At 49.5% G+C, this 16,130-nt stretch overlaps 1 protein-coding gene across 2 annotated transcripts in view; it reads right to left on the reverse strand.

Annotated features, from left to right (window-relative positions):
- FLCN (folliculin) overlaps positions 1–16,130 on the reverse strand; it is a 195,032-nt gene that overhangs the window by 100,552 nt on the left and 78,350 nt on the right. The gene's annotated exons all lie outside the window — the stretch shown is intronic.

Below are 16,130 nucleotides of genomic sequence, written 5' to 3' on the forward strand. Positions count from 1 at the left end.
TGTTGATATTTTTGTATCTGTTGTATCAAAAATCAGAAATTACAATTTTTAAGAAAATTGCTAATAAAGTAGATTTTTAGATTTTGCGTGTTGCTCTGTCCAAGTGGCGTAGAGTGGTGCAGAATGGTAAAGTGGCATACAGTGCAGTGGAGTAGAGTAAATGATTTCAAAGTAGAGTGAAGTAGCTTAGAGTGAAGTGGTGCAGGGTAGAGTGCAGAGGTGTAAAGTGCAGTGGCGTAGAGTGGCGTAGGGTGCAGTGGCGTAGAGTGGGTGATGCAGAACAGAGTGGCTTAGAGGGTCATATCGTTGAGTGGTGCAGAGTAGAGTGCAGTGGCATAGAGTGCAGTTTTGCAGAGAAGAGTGTTGTAGAGAGCAGTGGTGTAGAGTGCATTGGAGTAGGGAGCAGTGGCGCAGAGTGGAGTTGCGCAGAGGTGAGTGGTAATGGGTAGAGTGGAGTGGTGATGAGTGGAGTGGTGATGGGTAGAGTTGAGTGGTGATGGGTAGAGTGGAATGGTGATGGGTAGAGTGGAGTGGTGAAGGGTAGAATGAGCAGTGGCGTAGAGTGCACTGGCGCAGAGTGAAGTGGTACAGAGTGGAGTGCATTGGCATAGAGTGCAATTTTGCAGAGTAAAGTGTCATAGAGTGGGGTGGCCTAGACTGGAGTGGCAGAGTGCAGAAGCGAAAAGTGCTGTGGTGCATAGTAGATTAGGGTAGAGTTCATTAGCAGAGTGGAGAGTGCAGAGTAGAGAGGCGTTGAGTGAAGTGGCATACAGTGCAGTGTCAGAGTGCAGTGGTGCACAGTAGATTAGAAAAGAAAAGGCGTAGAGTGGATTGGTGTACAGTGCAGAAGAGTGGGATAGAGTAAAGTGGTGCAGAGGAGAGTACATTGGCATATAGTGCAGTGGAGCAGAGTACAGTGGCGCAGAGTAGAATAGGTGGCCTAGAGTTTAGTGACGGTGAGTGCAATGTTGTAGAGTAGAGTGGCATAGAGTGCAGTGGCCTAGAATAGAGTGTTGCAGAGTAGAGTATAGTGGTGTGCAGTGCAGTGTAGTTGGCACAGAGTGCAGTGGCGTAAAGTGTATTGGATTTGAGTAAAGTGGTGTACAGTGGTGTGGCATAGAGTGCAGCTGCGTAGAGGACAGAGTGGAGTGGCGCAGGGTAGAATGATGTAGAGTACAGTGCATAGAGTGGAATGGCAGAGTGGCGTAGAGTGCAGAGTCACAGAGTAGATAGTTTCAGAGTAGAGTGAAGTGGTGTAGAGTGCAGTGTCAGAGTGCAGTGGTGCAGAGTAGATTAGAGTGGATTGGCGTAGAGTGCAATGGCGTAGAGTGGACGATGCAGAGTAGAGTGGTGTAGATTGCAGTGGCACACAGTGCATTGGCATAGAGTACAGTAGAGTGGCATAAAGTGGTTCAGAGTAGAGTACAGTGGCATAGAGTGCAGTGGCGCAGAGCAGAGTGGCACAGAGTGCAGTGTTGCACAGTAGAGTGGTGCAAAGTAAAGTAGCGAGGCAAATAGTGCAGTCACGCAGTATGGAGTGGCGTAGAGTGGAGTGGTGCAGAGTAGACTGCAGTAGCATGAAGTGGTGCAGAGTAGGATGGAGTGGGGTGAAGTGGAGTATGCATGGTGTGGTAGCGCACTGCCATTACAGACAACACATCTTCAATTGAAATGAGCATTATATTTTCCCAGTCATACAGTTTTACTGATAAAAGTACACCGTGCCTAAACGATGTCTGGAAACGTCACCACCTAGCGTATTTATTTGTTTTGATCGTATTCAAATATCTGTTTCCGCCACACTTCAGAATTACCAAAATATGTGCTTCATATGTGCTTTCCTAATTCTGATATATTCTGAAATATCTGCACAGTTCATTTACAGATATTTAAATTTTGTTGTGTGCTACAAAAAAAAACATCATACAGCTTTCCTCCAGCACACCCCTAGCAGCCAGCATTATTGTCACATAAATCCTCTCACTTTGAAGTCAGTAAAGTAAACAGCAAGTTCCCTTGGAAGACAGACCCTGACATTTGACCGCTATCTTTGAATGCACAGTAAATGTGACAAGATAAGAACAAGTTTTAAAGGCCTGCTTAAAGAGAGTGAGAACTGGCGGAAGAATACAGTAAATAAGATATGGGCCACAGAAGGGACAAACTGAAGCTAGACAGCCTAAAACAAATAAAACCAGCAAATAGGAAGAAAAGAAATGTGAGTTACAAAACACAAAGCCAATGTTAACTAATGGACAGAATGCATTCCCAAGGAAGCTTTCCGAATGTCTCCAAGACGTTGTTAGCTTTGATCTTAAATACCTAACGTACTAATCTATACCATGCACTTTGCATGCAGCTCTTTGACGAAAGTTCACAGGTCACAATGCTAAAATGGGATTGTAATTTATGAACTGCAAGTAACAAAAGGATAGCTGTGACAAAAGTACTAACCCGCTGAGCTATCCATATAAAATACAGTTCTGCGATCTGCATGGTACACGTTCTTTGCAGCAGGCATATTCACCCTCTGTGCTACTTTACGATGTGTCAAAATTGCCACTAGATGAAATCTCAATCTCTCTCCAGCAGAAACATTAATCGCCAATGTTTTCTTGACATTTTTATTGTTGCCTTATAACTGCTAGACACACACAGAACTTTGCAGCAGGTCCTTTCAAACCCATAGGTTATTTATAAACCCAGCGACTTCAGAGCTCAGCGCCAGGTGAGGCTGCAGCAGTCGCACCACCCTCAAACCGGCCCTGGGTACTGCCTCCATCACCTATTCCAAAGTACCCAATCTGGGCATCATCATTGATAGTCGCCTTTCTTTGAAACCCCAAGTTATCAATTTAGCGGCCTCCAGCTTCTTAGGTCTGAAACCCCTCCAGAAACACCAACTTTGTTGCACATGGGTTGCATAAACTTATCAGGTAAGTGCTATATTCTGCACCCTGCCTACCATTCTTCTATAGGTAAGGTCATAATATGTGCTTTCTTATTTGCAACTGATGATTATTTTTCTGCATGAATTCTTTTTTTGTACGACAATATGTTGTATGCATTCTTAGTACTGATAGTGTGTCTTTAATGACTGTATTCGTATAACTATAAGTGGTTTATCACTGAACTAGGTGAATCATTATATATAAAATGATGGACAAATTACCATGAGTTTTTCCTCACGGTACCTCACTAATAATGGGGGAGTTTTCTCGTGACAACTGTTAGAATTACTATAAAAACATCATCTTTACCTCTCCCAAGGACACAGATGCATTTTGGCTTCCAGGCAACTTTATGTCTCTTCACAAAGGGTGGTAACTTAGACAACATTGCATTTTAATAAATAAACGTATGTGTGTGCGTGACTGGTTACCTTCCCTTGGCTGCCACAAATGTGATACACCCCTCACAATGCAGAGCTTTGAGTGCTGATGATACTTAGCCAGGATTCAGTAAGATGGGAATCGGTGATGCCAGATTTTCAGACTCGTTCGAAGCTGCCTCAGAACAAACCCAAATTCAGCCCAACATAGAACAGCATCAGCCCAAAAACAGTCCAGAGTTGCAACTCTAAAATTATGCAAAAGTAGATTTCAGGAAGCATTTCTCGCATAATTCTGATCATATTTCCAAGTGCTCTCCAATGTGATGAAGGGAAAGGAGGCACAGAGAAAAAATAAATATTTGCCTAGGATCTCACAATTTGATCAAGGAATCCAGGACAGCTCTCGTGTTCCTTGTTTCACACTGTCCACTCTTGCCACTACATAGGCATCTTTTTATCATTTGATCTCATAGGTTAATGCTATATGTTCAACTCTTTGAGGAGCTAAGAAAACAAACACGGTCCACTTTACTCATAATGAAAAGTGCCATCCACACAGTTCCAATAAAAAGTACTTCCTGCAAGCCTGGTATTATATGCAGCTGAAACGTGAGTGCGCACCGCCATTAAATGTAGATCCAGCTCAGCAAAAAGGATACAACCTGCAAAATGCGGAATGGATGACCACCCTATACGGGCCACTGGACAGGTGGGTAGGGCAATGAAGCAGGAATGTGCAGACCAGAGATAGGAGGGTGGGAGCAGGAGGATGCAGGCCAAGATGAAGTAAGCCACAGAACATGAAAGAACAGAACAAGTGGTAGGAGGGTGTAAGCCACGGGGCAGGAGGGTAGGTGTAGTGGGGGCAGAAAAATGCTGCCACGAGTCTGGAGAGTGCAGGCCACAGGGCAGGAGGATAGAGGCAGAAAGGGTAGGAGGATAGCAGCAGGGGGGACAGGAGGATAGCAGAAAGGGGGACATGAGGGTGCAGACCATTGAGCAGGAGGGTAGAGGCAATAGGGGTAGGAGGGGTTTAAGGCACAGACCAGGAGGAAGTAAGCCACAGGAGAGAACAGAACAAGGGGTAGGAGGGTGTAAGCCACGGGGCAGGAGGGCGCAACCCACAGGGTAGGAGAGTGCAACCCATAAGGCAGTAGGAGCAGTGGGGGAAGAAAGATGCAAGCCACGGGTCAGGGGGATGTAAGCTGTGGGGAGGAGGGTGCAAGCCACAGGGCAGGAGGGTGCAACTCATAAGGCAGGATGGTAGGAGCAGTGGGGGAAGAAAGATGCAAGCCACCGGTCAGGAGGGTGTAAGCTATGTGGAGGAGGGTGCAAGCCAAAGGGCAGGAGGGTACAGGCCAAGTGGTAAGAGGGTAGAGACACTAGGAGCAGGAAACTTTAAAGGCATGGGTAAGGCTGGTACAAGGCATGCGGCGGAAGGGTATACGCCATGGGGCAGGAGAGCGCCTGGGGACTCTGCCAGACTCTGCCATTGTCTCTTCTACCTCAGACTACGAACAGAGGTTTCCTACTGTAACACCTGGCAGGGAAAGATAGTGTTTCTAACCACAAATCTCTAAGGTGCAGTGTGTGTGGTGGGTGTGTGAGCCCCAGACCCGCCCCACCACCTTTAAGAGAAATAATGATTTGAAGTCAGGTTTTTGACTTAGTTCAACCTGTATATAATAGACATGCTGGCAATATGAAACGTTCAGATGTATATATAGGAGTAATTATACTAAACTGGTTTACTTAGCACTAACAAATCTATTTTTAAATTTAGTTTATAGCGACTATCCATCTCTAGGTTATGAACGCTTGATATCAAACACAAAGACAATGAATCATATAAGAGTGTGAACGAATGTGCAGCAAATGTATCATCCATACTGGCAGGCATTATAGATTGTGTGCTTGGTATGAAGAAATGCAAAGTTAGGATTTAATGCAGTTGCCTGTACTGATAAGACTTTACTACTCCTCGAAGGAAACCTTTATAGCAACTGACTCAGATCATTCAATATTAGGTCTTTTTAAATATTTGCAATGCAAATTATGTGCATAATTAATCTTTCTTGTTCCAGCATTACCAAGTCACTTTTGCAAAACCAGAACAGAATTATACCTACACCGTTATGTATGAAATGTATCTATGAATATTTCTGTTTGTGCTATCGTATCGCTCAAGAGTTATAGACTAAATCAGCAACTATCCCTCAAAAACGAAGACGAGCAATTGAGATCTATGATGAAGACTGGTGAGTAACGTACTTACCATTCAAAAGCAATTTTGATAATAGCCAACTTCGATCTGGTCCTGAAGAAGGCTCACCGACCCCTGAGGGCTACCAAGGGCCGAAACATGTCGGCCTTCCACGAACCATCACCAGGTGCAGTGGAACAGTAGCACTTCCACCTTGGCATCACCATACACTTTTTACTTGCCCCATCCCCCATTCTCGGCAATTAAAGATTCAAACTGAGGACAGGAGATATTTTTAACCCACACAACACTAGAACACTTTTTCACTTTTTTATCACATCTGTATAACAACCAGACGGTCTACCTCTGGGTGGAAAATGGAGCTCACTTGGAGAACCCAGTGTTCGAGTGATAAAAGACCCAATGATGAGGCTATTCACATAGCCAACAGGGTGGAAAACCAAGATATACCGCACCTATTGTCGAATGTGAATGAGGATCTTCGAAACATCAGAACCCTAGACCCTGGTATTAACAGGTTTTGTGATTCGTTCTCCTTTGATTTTGTCTACATAAAGATTTCTGCAGCAGGTGCCTTTAATCCTGTGAGATATTGAAGAACGCAATGTCTTAGCCAACCCAGCAAATTGAAGTAAGAAAGTGTGGTGCCTCACAAGTGGCCCACTCAGGTCAGAGCCGCATTGCGGCACCTTGATGCAGATAACTTGTGTCACTGTCGAACCAGATGAGGACGCGGAGCCGAACAGAGAGGAGGAGAATGAAATAGAGCGAGAAACGAGAAGGAATAGATATCGCCAAAACAGATGACAACGAAACAGATTTATCCTTAACATAGAGAACAGAATAGAGTAACCAAGGTCTGATCCTACTTGCGAAGACAGGAAAACAAAGGTGCAGATCATCGACATATATGTTTCGTTGGAAATCAGATGGCTAACCAGTAGAATACTTTTTGAGCAAAGTCAAAATATACCACTCGTCCTTCAAAATAAGAAAATAATCTGGGTTCAACCAATTATCTCAAGCCATATACGAGAACAGTCAATTGGAACAACAAGGTGTAAAACTCAGAGCGGGTTCCTGACGAAGGCCTAGCCGAAACGCGTTGTGTCAATCGACCGCCTATGTGCTCGTTTTTCAACAATTGAGTATAAATTTGAGTAAAACAAGTTTTTCACTGATTTTTGATTATAGTTTCTGTATATAGTATGTGTGAGGAAAAACAATCATAGCAAAAGTAATGAGTTATCAACATGATTAACATTAGCAGGCTAAGGACACTAAGTATGATCAATTAGTTATGAATCAATCATAGTCCACATTGTGTACATAGGAATTCATTTGTATAGATATTAACAACATGATGACTTGTTGATACATTGTTGTCCATAAATATATGTGTTGATGAAGAAAAGAATTCATTGTAAAAAAAGATATTGAAAAACAAAAAACTAAAAAAATATATATTTATATTTTGTAATAATTAAAAGAGATATATCATATATCCATTAGCCTGTTTATCTATTTTAAGACTCGCATTTGTTAGGCATAATTTGCTGATTGTTAGTAGAATGTGAGATATGCATGTTTATTGGGAGTCAATCTGCAAGTAGTATTTATCCGACACTGTGCCCGGTGTTCACCTTTTCCCATACAGCGCTTAGTTTGAGCCAGTGGCACTGACTCACGCTGGCACTCATGACAATCTGCCACATGGCGCTGCTGTTTGTCCAATTAAGATATGAGTACAACAGTTATAAATTAAATATACATTAAAAAATAACTAATACCTTTGAGGGCCTGGAATAGTCTGAAATGTCACACTTGTGTGACACTTGTGTGATGGTTAGTAGTTGTGTCAGTACTCTCATTGGCAGTGCTGGCAGGGGCAATGGGTGGGCGACGAGGGCCCTGACACTTATTTACTTATTTTTACAAATTAAGCACTGTTCAGGTGGAGTCACGACCCTGTGGTGGCCATCTAAGTCACTAGTGACCACCTGTCGTGTGAACTGTGCATACACACAGGCAACAGAGCCCAAGCTCAGTTGAAAATTTTAAGAAGTTTTCCTCTCCACCCGGCACCCGTTGGACCAGTAGGGTGCACAACACTGATGTCAGCCCTCTCGTCAAGTATTTTCCAGCCTGGAGTGAAGCCTGGCAGGTGGGCAAGTCGCTGGGTGTCTCACGCTGGAAGTGCTCGCAATAGAGACTCTTAGTACATCAGCAATTCCTTTCATGGTTTCCATTGCCTTGCAAGGTCATGTGACTGCTTAATTTCAGCTGCCCTTCACTCACTCATTCTCACTCCCCTCTCCACCCCTGAGATAGTTACAAAAAGAGGAACAAGTCATAACGGGCTCGCTGGTTACTAGTAAAACAGGCTGCGGATAGGGCTTGTTTCAATTCACAGGATGGTCATTGTAAAGTGACACCAACTGCACTCCTAGGCGCTGGAGTGCATCTGTATAGTAAGCATTTTGTATTTTAGAATACAGAGCACAGTACATCAGCAATCCCTGCCATGGTCTTCATTGCCTTGCCAGGTCATGTGACCGCTTCGTTTTAACTGCCCTTCATTCACTCATGCTCACCTTCCTCCCACCTGTGAGATAGTTACAAAAAGCAGGCACATGTCATAATGGGCTAGCTGGGTTCGAATAAAACAGGCTGTGCTTAGGGCTTGGTTCAATTCACTGGATGATCACTGTAAAGTGTCACATGCCACCAACTGCACTCCCAGGCGCTGGAGTGCATCTGTATAGTCAGCGTTTTGTGGTTTAGAATACAGCACACAGTACATAAGCAAGCACATGGTTTGTTATGTTGCAGAATTACAGTTTAAAAGCAAATGATCAGAAAAAGGCTTATTGCAAGTACAAAATGAACAAAGGTATTTTCAACAGACGGCACCCTGCCTTTGAGATGTAGGTTTGGTAAATGTTGATGCCAGCACCCAAGTAAATTCACATTACTCAGATTTTTAAAACTAGAATACCTGGGGCACTTAAGAGGCACTTTGCACATGCATGGTCTCTAAGCCCCATGCGAATCATAATAACAGTGGTAAAAAAATAATACAATACTATTACATAACACTTTAAGGCTGACATTTCTAAGTACTGTAACCTTAGAATGGCCAAATGCCGAGTTAGCCCTGCCAGGATCCGGCCACGTCACCTAGTGGTAACATTACAGTGGCCTAATGAGCTGGCTTGCCACTTTCTTGCAATGGCCTTGATATCTAGGTGTTCATTGTAAATCCAATTCACTGACTGCAAGCGAGGTATGCTCAGACTATACCATATTTATGTCAAACCAGATACACACAACAGTGACCCACAAAACACATGGTAATAGGAAGAGGGAATAGATTTTAAAAAGGATTCCTGCATGTGAATCTGCGCATGCAATCATCTCTGAATTTTGATGATTGTTGGCCATGATACTTCTAGCCAGTCGCATAGCTCAGTGGGTTGAGTGCCAGAGGCAGGCGTGTGTGTAACATGCCAGTCACAAGTATGAATTGCACTAAGGCAGAGGGAACATTCTGTTCTTGAGAGGTGAACAAAATAAGTATCACACTTTTACTAGGTAATTTTGGCAGCACTCGTTTTTCATGTATGTCTGTGGTTACACAAAGTTGGAACGACGCATCAGCAGTGGGCGCTTGGGTGCTGCTTCTGGCTCTGGAACACTTGCCATCTGGACATGAAACGCTGAAACACATTGACAAAGCCAATAGCTCTCGCACTGCTCAGACCGACTGGCTTTGACAATGCTTGTTGTGTATCTGGTCAATTTATTGTGCTCATGGTTGCTACCTTTCCAAAAATATTTTTTTAATGGAATGACCTTTGTGAAAAGCGCATGCATGCATTCTTAGCTTGGCTTTCCTGCATTGATTAATTTAAGAAGTTTGTGAGCGTAACACGAGTATAAGTAACAGAACAGTGTTTTTCTCCTTATTTGCGGATTGCACAGGTAGGAGTCAAAAGGCCCGGAGGAGATGATTCGGATATGATTTACTGGCACAAGCATCTGATTTACAGTTGCCTTAAATTAAGCAGTGGACAGGATTATGGATACAGTCTTACATGCCAGCATCAGGGAATTCACCGCCGCCACCAGCCACCCATGCAAACATACCACAACCGGGGAGTACAAGGCATGACAGAGGTGCAAGGTGGCACAACAAAGAGGGGGCAAAGCGAGCACAGCATTAACACATTATCTGTTTCAGAAATCCTCAAGCACACAGTTATAACCCATAAACAAGGGGAGCAACCACAGAGACAAGACAACTGGGTAAGAGCAAGGTTGCGTCAATGCAGATCAAAAGCGGCATCGTCATTTAGCAAAGTAACTGCAGACCTAGTAGTAAAGGGGTGCGATGGGGTTCACAAGGGGGGCACTCTGGTGCTCAGGGAGGACCAGAGCTTTCATTAGGGTGGGACAGCTTCACGATTTACTTTCTCATTCCAGGCAACAGCTCACGGTTTGGTGGGCGACGGCAGTCCCTCCAGACGCACCAAGCGCCATCCAAGGAGTAAGTAGCCAATCATGGGAAGGTGGTAAACTTGGTGGCCAGCAGGTGTAGGGGCTACAGCAGGGTACTTAGCCAGCACCAGATAACGGAACAACTAAGGGGGCCACAAATGCATAAGTAGTGCAGATCTAGAACAGACGTACAAGAAATACATATGACTATTACATTGTTTATTGCAAGCAAGAACACTAAAGTAAAAGGATACCCTACCCATCACAACACAGAGCCGTGATAGGAATGGAGGATCAAAGCTCGCTGCGCTATTCTCCATTGAAGATACCCCCGACCTAGGGGCAGAAACAAGCGAAGCAGCCGACGCAGCTTTCAGGGCAGAATTCACAGCATTGGCACAGGCATACGGAGCCAACTGGGCCATGTCGGCTTTGGCGGATCAAGGAGCCGCCGCATTTGTGGCCCCCCAAAACACGACGGCAGATGATGACTGCCTGCCACAGCACAAAGTCTTGGGTTTGGCTTCTTTGAGCCAGTACACCTCCAGCACCATCAAGAGAAAAAAGGCAGCAGACCCAAGCAACACCCCCAAGCAGAGCAAAGGGAGGAAGACACTGCTAGACTCAGCTCCCCAGATGTCAAACTGCCCAAGTCTAGCAGCAGGAGCCAGCCCATAGCGAGAAAGCTCGCCCCACAGCCTCCTGAAGCAAGCGCGAAGGCGAAGCAGTCCAGTGCCCCAAAGAAACTGACGATACAGGGGCAGTTGGTTAACATTATGGACCTGATGCAAGGGCTCATGGACATGGTAAAAACCCTGGCGGAGTCCAGCACTTCGGCCGGTAGAGAAAGGGACATGGGGGGGCAAGGCCCGAGCATGGTGTGGACATTGCTAGCTTGGAGAATTCTTTTAGCCACAAAGGAAAGTATTTGGATAAGGGAATTTATACATATTTTCTCGCTACAGACACACAGCAAGGAGGGCACTTACATAACCCTGCTGATAGGCAAGGAAGAGGACAAGAGACCTAAGCGTAGAGCCAGGCCCGAGCAGACATTGGACAACAGGCTCGAGGCTTTCTCAAGCCTATCAACTATAATCATGGAAACATTTCCAGAGCAAGGCCCAGCACTATGCAATTACAATAGGACCATCCGAGATAGGGGCAAGCACAATGGGGGCACAGATTTAACATACGTAGTTCTAGGACACCCCCGCGCCGCACGGCCACCAGCTGCTGCGTGTGCCTCCCCGCCTTGTGCCTCGCTGCCCCGGCTCCGCCGCGTGACCACGCCCCCTGCCACCGAGCGGCGTGGTCTGTGCTAGCTTCCTGGCCTGTGTACCTGTCTCTGTTGTTGTCACTCGATTTGTATTGATTTGTATTGACTTGTAAGCTGTTCTGTTGAATTGTTTTTTTTTTCCCCCCATTTGTGCCTGTTTTGCCTCCATTTTTGCCGTCCCCGTCTCATCCCTCCCCGCTTCCCGCCATCACCGCTAGCCCCGCCCCTTTCTTTGTGTACCCTCCCCGCTCCCGCCTCCCAGCTGCTCCGCCCCCCCGCGCACTTGGCCATATATGGCGACCGTGCGACGCAGGTGAATGTGACCTAGTTCTGGGACACCCCCGCGCCGCACGGCCACCAGCTGCTGCGTGTGCCTCCCCGCCTTGTGCCTCGCTGCCCCGGCTCCGCCGCGTGACCACGCCCCCTGCCACCGAGCGGCGTGGTCTGTGCTAGCTTCCTGGCCTGTGTACCTGTCTCTGTTGTTGTCACTCGATTTGTATTGATTTGTATTGACTTGTAAGCTGTTCTGTTGAATTGTTTTTTTTTCCCCCATTTGTGCCTGTTTTGCCTCCGTTTTTGCCGTCCCCGTCTCATCCCTCCCCGCTTCCCGCTTCCCGCCATCACCGCTAGCCCCGCCCCTTTCTTTGTGTACCCTCCCCGCTCCCGCCTCCCAGCTGCTCCGCCCCCCCCGCGCACTTGGCCATATATGGCGACCGTGCGACGCAGGTGAATGTGACCTAGTTCTGGGACACCCCCGCGCCGCACGGCCACCAGCTGCTGCGTGTGCCTCCCCGCCTTGTGCCTCGCTGCCCCGGCTCCGCCGCGTGACCACGCCCCCTGCCACCGAGCGGCGTGGTCTGTGCTAGCTTCCTGGCCTGTGTACCTGTCTCTGTTGTTGTCACTCGATTTGTATTGATTTGTATTGACTTGTAAGCTGTTCTGTTGAATTGTTTTTTTTTCCCCCATTTGTGCCTGTTTTGCCTCCGTTTTTGCCGTCCCCGTCTCATCCCTCCCCGCTTCCCGCCATCACCGCTAGCCCCGCCCCTTTCTTTGTGTACCCTCCCCGCTCCCGCCTCCCAGCTGCTCCGCCCCCCCCGCGCACTTCGCCATATATGGCGACCGTGCGAACGCGCAGCGGTCACGCGCAGCGGGTGCGCCGATTGTGCGCCGAAGGCGCGCCAAAGGTAAGCCCGTCTACGCCCGTCCGCGCCTGGATCGCGCCCAGTGCCAGGACCCCTGGCCCACGGGGACCCCGACCGACCCGCCAGACGTACGACGCCGCCACCCTCAACGCACTCAACACCGGCCGAACCCCGGGATGCCACCAAGCCACCCCGAGACGCACCCACGGACCCTTCAGCTGCCTCGCCTGCAAGTTCACCTGCATCCGGACCTGCCCCGCACCAGCACCCGCCAAGCCGAACACCAGCAGCAACCACCTCAAGTGCATCCTGCTCAACACCCGCTCCGTCCACAGACACGCCATCGAACTCTGGAACCTCCTAGACACCACAGCCCCTGACGTCGCCTTCCTCACGGAGACCTGGATGAACGCCTCCTCAGCGCCCGACATCGCCATCGCCATCGCCATCCCAGAGGGCTACAAGATCACCCGGAGGGACCGCACCTCCAACCAGGTGGGAGGAGGCATCGCCATCATCCACAGGAACACCATCCGTGTCACGACCAGCACCGACAACACCCTAACCACCGCCGAACACCTGCTTTTCCAGATCCACACCGACCCGATTACCACCCTCAGAGGCACCCTGATCTACCGACCCCCGGGGCCACGCACTCAATTCAGCGAGGACATCGCCGAATTCATCAGCCCGCACGCCCTCCCCTCCGCTGACTACATCCTCCTGGGGGACCTCAACTTCCACCTGGAGAACAACAACGACCGCAACACCAGCACCCTGCTCGACAACCTCGCCAACCTTGGACTCAAGCAACTGGTGAGCTCCCCCACCCACCTCGCCGGACACACACTCGACGCCATCTTCTCATCCAGCAAAGACATCGCTTTCACCCACGCCACAGAACTCCACTGGACGGACCACAGCTGTGTCCACTTCACCTTCGAAAGGACGACGATCCACCACCACCAGCAACAGGTCGCCCGTAGAAGCTGGAACAAGATCACCGCCGACCAGCTCGCCGCCTCCCTGAGCCAGCACCCTCCGGCCAGCTCAGTGAACCCCAGCCAGGCCGCCGACAACCTCACGAAGTGGATCAGCAACTGCGCAGACGTACTCGCCCCTATGAGGACCCCGCCCAGCAGACCCGGCAGCAAGAAAGCCCCATGGTTTACCGACGAACTCAAGAGCTCCAAGAAGAACTGCCGAGCCCTCGAGAAAGTCTGGAGAAAGGAACCCACACCGGACAACAGGACCACCCTCAAGCTCGCCACCCGGAAGCACCACCAACTGATCCGCGCCACCAAGAAAACGGCTTTCAAGAACCGACTGGACAACAACGCACACAACTGCAAAGAACTCTTCAACATCGTGAAAGAGCTCTCCAACCCCAACGCCGGAAACAACGACATCACCCCATCGCTAGACCTCTGCAACTCCCTCGCCTCCTACTTCCACAACAAGATCACGGACATACACAACAGCTTCAGCACTCAACCGACCCATGCCACGACCACAGCAACGCCGCCCACCACCACCCTCCGAGCCTGGACTCCGATCAGCACCGAAGACACCATCCGCATGATGAACTCCGTCCACTCCGGATCTCCAACCGACCCCTGCCCTCACCACGTCTTCAACAAAGCCGACGATGTCATCGCACCCCACCTGCGGGACATCATCAACACCTCCTTCGACACCGCCACCTTCCCCGAGAGCTGGAAACACGCCGAACTCAGCGCTCTACTCAAGAAACCCACAGCAGACCCCACCGAACTCAAGAATTACCGCCCCATCTCGCTACTCCCGTTTCCAGCCAAAGTCATCGAGAAGACCGTCAACAAACAGCTGGCCGCCTTCCTCGAGACGAACGGATCCCTCGACCCCTCACAGTCCGGCTTCCGAGCCAACCACAGCACCGAGACCGCCCTCATCGCCGCCACCGACGACATCCGAGCCCTGATGGACAACGGAGAGACAGCGGCCCTCATCCTCCTAGACCTCTCCGCAGCTTTCGACACGGTCTGCCACCGCACCCTAGTGCAGCGCCTCGGCAACGTCGGAATCCAGGAGAAGGCACTGGAATGGATCGTCTCCTTCCTCGACGGAAGAACGCAGAGAGTCCGCCTACCACCGTACAAGTCAGAGGCAACCGAAGTCATCTGCGGCGTCCCTCAAGGATCCTCGCTGAGCCCTACCCTCTTCAACGTCTACATGTGCCCCCTCGCGGCCATCGCACGTCAACACAACCTCAACATAATCTCCTACGCCGACGACACCCAGCTGATCCTCTCCCTGACCAACGACCCCGCCGCCGCCAGAGCCAACCTGCACGAAGGGATGAAAGAGGTAGCCGAGTGGATGACAACCAGCCGCCTGAAACTGAACTCAGACAAGACGGAGGTCCTCATCCTGGGCTTCTCGCCCTCCGCCTGGGACGACTCCTGGTGGCCCCCCGCCCTGGGCACCGCACCCAAACCGACGAACCACGCACGCAACCTGGGCTTCATCCTGGACTCCTCCCTCTCCATGACCAGGCAAGTCAACGCCGTCTCCTCGTCATGCTTCAACATCCTGCGCATGCTTCGGAAGATCTTCTGGTGGATCCCCACGGAGACCAGGAAGACCGTCACCCAGGCCCTCGTCACCAGCCGACTGGACTACGGCAACGCCCTCTACGCCGGAACCACCGCCAAGCTCCAGAAGAGACTTCAGCGGATCCAGAACACCTCAGCCAGACTCATCCTCGACGTCCCACGAAACAGCCACATCTCCGGACACCTGAGAGACCTGCACTGGCTCCCCGTCAACAAAAGAATCACCTTCCGGCTCCTCACCCACGCACACAAAGCCCTACACGATCAAGGCCCGAGCTACCTCAACAACCGCATCAACTTCTACGCTCCCAAACGCCACCTCCGATCAGCCAGCCACGCCCTCGCCGCCGTCCCACGCATCCGGAGAGCGACAACAGGAGGAAGGTCCTTCTCCTACCTGGCCGCCAAGACCTGGAACTCCCTCCCGGCCGACCTGCGCCTTACCCAAGACCACCTCTCCTTCAGGAAGAAGCTCAAGACCTGGCTGTTCGAGCAGTAACGGCACCCCCCCCCCCCCCTAGCGCCTTGAGACCCTATGGGTAGGTAGTGCGCTCTATAAATGTCTTTGATTGATTGATTGATACGTAAGGGAGGTCAGGCCAAGGATGGAATACACACAATGGCATGGGACAGCAAGGATGTGGAGCTTGGGATGCAGCAAATGAGGGCCAGAAATGCACCTATAGCCAGGGATCGAAGCTACAAGGCTCATCCACCCAGACAAGGATTCAACAGGGGCACATTGGTATAGGAGGGTCTTCACAGCAGGGTGGCTGCCCTTTAGAGGGGGCAAAGGGGGTTTTGATACAGGGGCCAGCACATATGGAGGCAGGGCAATTCAGTGTGCCACCTCAACAACAGCAGGGCATGCACATGGGGGATGGCATGCAAGTTTAGCCACACATGCGCCAAGTACTTCTGGCCCACCCCGTGTCAGCATGTAGGAGACAGGGCCCATGAAAAGACAAGCTCTGGGGTGCATGGCCAGGCACGGGTACAAAGCAGACGTAAGGTTGCCGACATATTAGCTCACTTGCCTACCGAATTTGACACATTA

The sequence above is a fragment of the Triturus cristatus genome, chromosome 10 (assembly GCF_964204655.1).
Source record: "Triturus cristatus chromosome 10, aTriCri1.1, whole genome shotgun sequence".
In the NCBI taxonomy this organism is placed as follows: Eukaryota; Metazoa; Chordata; class Amphibia; order Caudata; family Salamandridae; genus Triturus; species Triturus cristatus.